Genomic DNA, 9,043 nt, shown 5'->3' on the forward strand with positions numbered 1-9,043 from the left:
TAGCACAGATACAGGGCAGGCACACACAAGGGGTGACAGGGCCATTCTCTGAATAGGTAGGCCCACTGTAGCAAGTAGGAAGTTAGTGAAAGATACATTGTATCTACAGACAAACTGAGACACAAGTTCAGCAGCTGCTATCACGTGTGCTGTCTGTGCTGCTGCTGCCACATCTGGTTGCAACTACTCATGCTTCACAGAAAGTTCTGGAGGTTTTGTGCCCTCCAACTCTGATGCACAAGTTGGTTCTGGCTCCAGAGTGGCTCTTTTCCTGCTGGTTTACGCCCATGCAATCTGTGGATCTGAGGATGTGTGTCTCCCCAGATCTGAGCCGTGCTCATCCTTGGATGGGAATCCTTGGCTTGATTGTCCTGCAAGAGAGTCAGGAACCTATTGACATGGACAGTAAGATCTAAGTGTGCCATACACACATCAAAATAGGCCTTTATATATTTCAGTATGAACAGTTCCGAGGGTTCACCATAGTCCTCGGTGTTCTTGTCCATCCATGTTTCCAGGAAGCTACAGAGGGTGTCATTTATTTGTTCATCCTCTTCACAATGAGGGCTGAAGTTGGCATACCTCAGGAACAGCTGGTCCAGTACCAGCAGGGGGGTGTCAAATCTATGTGATCGCAAAGGCAGGGACATAGAAGGTGTCCCCTTCCTGCAGAGAAGGCCCCAGGTTGTTCCTTAGCTTAACCACAGCCTCTGTACTAATGCTGGAGTCTCTGTAGGGCTCGCTCAGGTCCTGTGCTGCAGAATCATTCTCACCCTTGTCTGTGTGAGAATCATTCTCACCTTGTCCTTGGCTGCTCCTGGTCAACCATCTTCCCTTTCGGGAAAATGGCCACAGGCGTTGAAGACAAGAGTGAACCCTGTTCCTCCAGACACCCATGGCCTTCCCTGTTGTCTTTCTTGAGGCCTGAACCTCGAGTAGTCCGAAGACAGCAAGAGAACATCCTTCCTTCTCTACTGTCTCAGGCAAGTGAGCCTGCAGGCCTTGCTCTAACCAGTGGGTTGCCTGGTTACCAAGGTTCTGTATTCTTAGGTCATTTTGAAGAGGTTGGTTCTATTACTGTCCCTTCTTCAACAGAACTTTCCTTAAAGGCTCCCATGCCCCCTCCCATTTCCTAGGTACACAAATTAACATAGGTAGATATCAGAAAAGTAGTTTCTAAAAACAAAGGATTTATAACGAAGAGGACAGGGAAGAGGGTATGGTTCATTATGAGCTGCAACAAATGATACCAGCATTGAACTCTGAAGATAATATAGTTTGTGGGAAATAATATGTGGAATATAAGAGGAGGGAAACTTAGCTATGGGATAGCCGTGAAAGCTGGGAGCATCAGAGTTCTAAATAAATCAACGGAGCCCCTGGATGACATCATTAAGTGGAAATGGGCAGTTTCTTCACTGCATTGGACATTGAAGTAAGACTTCGTGGTTGCTGGGATAGAAAGGGAACAACAGCAGGGGAGTCTGTGGTGGAAAATGTTAGCTTATCTCTCAGAAAAAGCATCTATAGAGGAAGGTGTCTAGAGGGACAGTCTGATCTGTAGAAATAATTTTCCATCATGAAGTCATCTAAACATATGAGCAACAACTACAGGGAAGCAAGAATCAGTGTTAGAATGAGATACCAGAAAGTGGTTGAGGGGCTGATTTAAGGACAGAGGTGGAAGTGTTCACCTTGAAGAGAAGCTGCCTGCCACATATGTCACAGAGTGGGGAATTATTCTTGTGTATGTGAGAGAGACACTAGTGGGGGGAGGAAGAGAAAGGGAGTGGAGAAGGAAGGGGAGGATAGAGTGAGAAAGAGTACAGAGACTGTGTACTTAATGGCAGGAGTTAGTAAGAAAGTGAGATAAAGGACAGATGGTAACTCCAGCTTTCTGGAATCAATACATGACTTGAGGTTTATGGAGTCATCAAGGATTCTAGGTGATGTGAATGGAGTAGAATTTACTTATAACCTATTGTTTAGAGCAGCCCAGTATCAACCAGATTGTACCTACTCTCTATTCCAACTGGACCTTCCCACAAATACTTGTCTTTGAGCAGCATCGAAATGAGGAATCTTTGATGCTGGGTCCTTCAAAGCCTCAGGGATCACCTAAGCATCTCTGCCCAGACCTCTATTCAGTTGCCTCTGACTGTCTGCTCTTTACCTGTGCTGCAAGCCTCAGCCAGATGAACCTCGGGTTACTTTCCACATTTCTGCACCTGTAGATTAGACAGTTAATGGCCTCCTTTGCTGATACAAGAAGCAGAATGTACCATCTAGAAGCGGTCTAATGTAACACTTTCCTTTTAAAAATATTAAAGAGAATTTATGAGGAAGATCACATCTTCATAGTATGAAAGCCGCAAACATTTCTTTTGAGCCAAGACACAGAGTGAGCCATTGTGTGCATACAGAGTAATCATCTGTATGAATCGTTCTTTGGGCTTCTGTGCAGAACGATGGAACTGCAAACATTCCGAAATTAAACTAATGATCTATTTTTGCAAGCAGAAAAGATGCTTTGAGTTTTAACTTTAAAAAAATGGGAAGGAAGAGGGGTCGCAGAAGTTTATTTTAGACACATTTAATGAATATAATGTTAACAGGTAATCCGAGGATATTCAGAGCTTTTTAACAAAATTAACAGCTGTTACCATAATATAATTCACACAGAGAAACCCAAGCCCATGTTCGCCAATTATTAATCTATATAAATCCAGGCCCACATTTAATAACTTACTGAAAAGTTGTGCCTAGTCGTGATAATTCTCATTGTAAGCAAAACAACCCATTTCAAATCTAGCAAACCTCTTATGCTTCGGAACATTAATTAGTACCCACTTTGTAACATAATTTTCTTCTGTTTTGTTTTCAGTGTGTATGAAAACTTTCAACTATGTCATTGATGACCACCCAAATCAGGTCAATTTTCTGTCACATGTAACACCCACTACTAGTCCTATTGTCTCAGTTATGTATTTTGAATACTTTAGAATGGTCCCATCATTACTACACTTATCTGAAACTCGAAAGCCCTGACTTGACTTTACTCATGATAACTATTTCAAAAATTAATCGCCCCAAGCCAACAAGTGAAACTCCAGTACTAGGAATGGGGCTTCCTCCTTTTGAGTCGTCCACTAGAGTCGCACAAACCCATGTGCATTATAGGTTGTTCCCAATACTCTTGGTGACACTCCAGAACTTGGAGGTAAAACCTGATTTCTTAAGATACCACATGCTTGAGTCATAGAACATGGAAGACTCAAGCCGGTATCCCCTTAAAAATTCCATCCCTACTGGTTTGTTTTCATGGGGCTTGAAGGTGCTATGCATGCTTTTAGAGGGGAAAAAAATCCTTCATTTCACCCAGCTGTGACCCTGAACGCTACTATAATGACCGGTCTGATAGATGATGCCCATTAGTGCACTAGTGGCATGGACGTCGTGGCTGTAACCAACCACTTTCTTCTCAGATCTAAGGCCGGAATCACGGGATTGTGACGCATACTTGGCACTGTTAAAGAGACCAAGAGTTTGTGGCCACATAGGTTACAGACCCGAAAGGGGAACTCAATACTATTATTCTACCAAATAGCCATGGTATTAAAATGACTCATAAGGACTTATTGCTATGTCCATAGATCAGCATATCCCTCAAGTTTCATCAGAGAAGAGGCTTCTTGCATTATATTGCGATTATCACAGAGACTCTTTTGGTGGTTTGAATGAGAAAGGTCCGACACAGTCTCAGGCAGCTGAACACTTGGCCCTTGGTTGTACTGTCTGGGGAGGTTTAGGTGGAGTAGACTTGACAAAGGAAGTGCATCATGGGAGTCGGGGGTGGAGCTTAGAACAGTCCCGCTACTTCAGTTCGCTCTCTTGGCGCTCGCTCGCTCTTAGTTCAAGTTGTGAGCTCTCAGCTTCCTGCTTCAGTTGACACACGTGCTGCTCGTTGCCACACTTCTCTGCCATGATAGGCTCTTCCCCCATCTGGATCTGTAAGTACAAATAAACCCTTTATATAATATTAATTGCCTTGCTCATGGCGGTTTTATATTATTATTATTTTTAATCACGGCAACAGAAAATTATACTTCTCAGTTGGTCAGGAAGCAGAGAAGAAAAAAAAAAAGATTGTGGAGTTCTCAGACATAAATGAGCTACGTGTATCTCATACCTCTCCCCAGGACTCAAGGATCTTCATGGAAGGGGAGTTTTGAAAACTGTAAGAATCAGAGGTGACGGACGGCTCCAAAGGAACAGTTTTCTAGATACAACAGGGCAGTTGTACGCATGAACTCACTGCGATTGTGACAGAATGCACACCTATAGAACTTCCGGCCAGCCAAATCCCAGCATAGAGCGGGGAAGGTGGGCACACGATCCTATTGCTGTCTTGGCATTTGTTAGTGTTGGGAGAGGGAGAGTCAGGATTCTTTAATGATGCAATGTCCTGAATAATCTACAATGTCCTGAACATAAGCAGTGTTGTGGTTTAAATCTGAAATGTCCCTCAAGGCTCATTTGTTGAATACTTTGTCCCTAGGTGGTGGCGTTAATTGCGAAGATTGTAGAACATTTGGGAGATGGAACCTGGCTGAAGAAAATGGGTTGGGGGGGGCAGGCCTTGAAGTTTTCTATCCTAAATTTCCTATTCATTCTCTACTTCCTAACTGAGCGTCAATGCGACCAATATTCTCAGCTTCCTGATGTTCCGAATTCCATATCACAGTGGACTGTGTTTCCTGCAACTGTAAGCCAACACAAAATCTTTCCCTAGGTGACGTCAGTCAGGCATTTTTTCGTCACAACAATGAGAAAAGTAACTAATCCAGGCAGAGGTTATAGATCACATTTCCTTATCAAACACTTTATCTGCAAATAATTGATTTAAAATTTCACATGTATTGGTTATTGAATTAGACTTGAGACTCTTAAAAAAAGTATCTAATGGTCATTATGAAACGCTGAAGAACATCAGATAAAATAAAATACGTGTTTCACCAATGTCCATTTTTATTTCCGTTGTTTTCCAGAATTATTATAATTTTTGTAGAAGTTAAATTTATTATGGTCCCAAATTTTTGTATGCCCAATGCTCTGCAGATGCTTCTTTGCCCTTTAGTTGGCTGGATGATTTCAGAATTAAATTCTGTTTCAGAGTTCGATTGAAGGGACTGTATTTGTTCAAATTGTTATAAAAAAGGGGAAACAAGTTAACATAACACCCATCTAAACATTTTATTACTGGAAAGTTTCATTCCTTTGGAACATAAATACTTTCAGTGTTCACACCAATACACTCCACTTGATGGAGTGTTTTAAGTTGTCATGAAATCAATTAGATTTATTGCAATTCAAAATTGCAGGTTATTTCTATAGTTACTTTCTTACATGCCCTCCATTTTTCCCTTCCATGGAACCATTAGAATATGGTCAACATTATGTTCTTTGTTTTCATTTCATTACTTGCATTTTTTTAAAAAGAGAAATCTCTCACAAAGCATTGTTCTTTGAAAAGCATTCTGTTAAAGTAAGATTGACTCACTTGGGAGAGAGGTATTACGAGGTGAATGAAGCTGAAATTATAGGCCAGCAAAACCCTATTTCCTTCAGTCAATTACTGTGTGCAGATAACAGCAAATAGGCCATTGAACAGAACCTGTGAATCAGTTATCCATTGCTCTGAGTTAGCAAAAACTCGTTTTACTCTAAGAACATCCTAGGTGTTGACACGATTTAAAGTTCGTGCAATGTTATCAAGGACTCGTAAGTTTTGATGAGAAAATATCTCATCTTTAAAAAAAAAAGAACTGAAGGGTTCACGTCACATGCTTTCGCATAGCTTTTGAAAGTCACATAACAGTTTGATGAGGTGTGTTTGCAGGGAATTGTGGGAATGACAGAGCGTCATATATAAATGGCGAGACTTTAAAAATATGCACAGCTCCCATTATATGCTCAACGATTGATTTGCATATAATTTTATTTGCCTAAGTATTTTGCGCCCTTGACTTTATTATAGGTTCCTTGTGAAGTTGCCATGTATTTTTATACCTGACTTTATAATTCATAACTATCATCAGAAGGGAATTGAATAAGAATATGATTTCTGCTACTGAAGACCAACAAAATGTTTGGGAGAATCTTTTGTCCTAACAGGGTTTGTGGACACCATTAACTATTGGCACTAGATCAATGCCAATTTGATGATTAAACACATTGGGCTTTGAGGGCTAAACTGTTTCTGTGGCACTGAGTGCCCTGCTATTTTAGCACATCGATAGTAGCAGACGATAGGTGAACTGCTGGTATGGCTATGTTTTAATAAAACATTATCAATGACAGCAATCTGATCATAAACATTTTAAATCTGTTTCTGTGCTAGGTCTAATTTGAATTAAAAAACTTGTTATCAGAGATAATTATAAAAATAAACATATCACAAAACCAGTTAAAAAGGCTGACTGGATCAATTACTATATCACACAAATTCAGACTAATTAGTGTTCAGCAAATTTTGTGAATCTTGTGGAATCTTATCCATGGAAGTGGGGCCGAGAGTTATTGGACGGTCTAAGGCCTCTATTTCCTGAGAGAAGCTGCAGGACGGTAGACATTGGTACCTTCTACTTCTCTTTTCCCATCATTAGGCCTTTAGTCTCTCAAACCATGAGCCAAACATATTTTCTCATTGTTGCAGAGGCGTTAGGAGACTTCCTAACCAACAACTCAGAGAGGTGCCCCTCTTTTTCTTGTTTGTTTCTTTGTTTCCTTTCCTTGTTTCTTTCTATTTCTTAAATATATGCATTTAACATGCTCAGGCCATACACTATTTTTTGTGTATGTTTGATTTGAATGCTGATCCTTTGGTATTCTATAACCAATAGGCAGTTCTTTTTTTCTAATATCAGCATTCCTTACTTGATTCTTATTTCCTCTATGAGCTTTCCCTCTTCTGTGTTATCTTGTCTATTGGTGTCAGCACTGTTTAGATCTTGTTTAGGTAGCTGTGTTATTGAGAATTCATGGACGTATCTCCTCTGGCATTTCTTTTTCTTTTAACTTTTTATTGATTCTGAGTTTCGCATCGTGCACCCCAATCTTACTCATCTTCCTTTTCCTTAGTATCCACCCATTGCCTTTGCAATCTCTCCCTACAAAATAAAATTAAAAAAAATGATCAATCAATCAAACAAAAACTCATCTTCATGTGGAATCTATAGGGGTGACAATGTGTCTGCCATTATATATTACTTGACCCCTTTCCCTCATTGCTTTTAATATTCTTTCTTTCTTTAGTGCATTTGGTGTTTTGACTATTATGTGATGGGAGGAATTTCTTTTTTGGTCCAATCTATTTGGGGTTCTGTAGGCTTCTTGTATGCTTATGGGCATCTCTTTCTTTAGGTTAGGGAAGTTTTCTTCTATAATTTTGTTGAAGACATTTACTGGCCCTTTAAATTGGGAATCTTCGCTTTCTTCTATACTTATTATCCTTAGGTTTGATCTTCTCATTGTGTCCTGGATTTCCTGGATGTTTTGGGTTAGGAGCTTTTTGCGTTTTGCATTTTCTTGGACTCTTGTACCAATATTTTCTATGGTATCTTCTGCTCCTGAGATTCTCTCTTCAATCTCTTTTATTCTGTTGGTGATGCTCACATCTATGGCTCCTGATCTCTTCCTTAGGTTTTCTATCTCCAGGATTGTCTCCTTTTGTGATTTCTTTATTGTTTCTATTCCCATGTTTAAATCCTGGATGGTTTTGTTAAATTCCCTCACCTGTTTGGTTGTGTTTTCCTGTAATTATTTAAGAGATTTCTGTGTTTCCTCTTTAAGGGCTTCTACCTGTTTACCTGTCTTGTCCTGTATTTCTTTAAGGGAGTTATTTATATCCTTCTTAAAGTCCTTCAACATCATCATGAGATGTGAGTTTAGATCAGAATCTTGCTTTTTCAGTGTGCTAGTGTACCCTAGAGTAGCTGTGGTGAGAGAACTGGGTTCCGATGATGCCAAATGGCCTTGGTTTCTGTTGCTTATTTTCTTGCACTTGCCTCTCACCATTTGGTTATCTCTGGTGTTAGCTGGTCTTGCTGTCTTTGACAATGGCTTGACCCTCCTGCACTCTCAGGTGTGTCAGCACTTCTGGGAGACCAGCTCTCTCCCAGTGGGATCTGGGCACAGAGGGCTGTGGCTCAGGGTCAGCTCAGGGTGCAGACAGAAACTGGAAGGATCCTGTCCTAGACTGCTCCTGGGCTCCTGTGTTCTGAGGGCTTCAGGCAGTCCCTAGGAGCAGAAGTGGAGGTTTTGCCTGTGCTCCCAGATGTGTCAGCACTCCTGGGAGATCAGCTCTCTCCCAGTGGGATCTGGGCACAGAGGGCTGTGACATAAGGTAAGCTATGGGCGCAGATGGGAACCAGAGGCTAGGTACGAGTCCTAATGGAAACACATGTAAACATTTCTGCTGTAACTCCTTATCATTTATGACTTGAATTAGTGTCTTAAGCTTGCTATAAACTCATGAAACATATAGATGCTTAGAAATTCATATTATCTATTATCCTGAGAAGTTATAAGAACTAAGAACCACAATAAGGTTCTTTCTTACTTTCATCAATATAAAGGTAGAAGGTTTTCTTTCTCTGAGCAATAAAGGTTGGAACTTCTTCACCCCCATCCCCGTGGAGCTTCTTTTTTATCCAGAACAAATAAGTTTGTGTGTGTGTGTGTGTGTGTGTGTGTGTGTGTGTGTGTGTGTGTGTGTGTTGGCATTGGCTTGTTGAAACTTGCTTATGGGAGCTTTTGCTCCATCCACCAAATGAACATATATATGTAAGTATAGGTGTGTACGTAAGTATGCATGAACACGTGTGGAATTGATGAAACAGATAGTCAGACCCAACCAGAGAGAGAATGAAAGAGAGAGAGAGAGAGAGAGAGAGAGAGAGAGAGAGAGAGAGAAATGAATGACTGTATGAGTGTCTATGTGTAAAAGATTTTCTTTCTGTGTTTGTGACTTTCTTTTCCTTTT

At 40.7% G+C, this 9,043-nt stretch overlaps 1 pseudogene; it reads right to left on the minus strand.

Annotated features, from left to right (window-relative positions):
• Positions 1-279: 279 nt before the first annotated feature.
• On the minus strand, positions 280-961 carry LOC116884380 (annotated as a pseudogene).
• Between the last annotated feature and the right edge of the window lie 8,082 nt (positions 962-9,043).

Source organism: Rattus rattus, chromosome 15, assembly GCF_011064425.1.
Source record: "Rattus rattus isolate New Zealand chromosome 15, Rrattus_CSIRO_v1, whole genome shotgun sequence".
Lineage (NCBI taxonomy): Eukaryota > Metazoa > Chordata > Mammalia > Rodentia > Muridae > Rattus > Rattus rattus.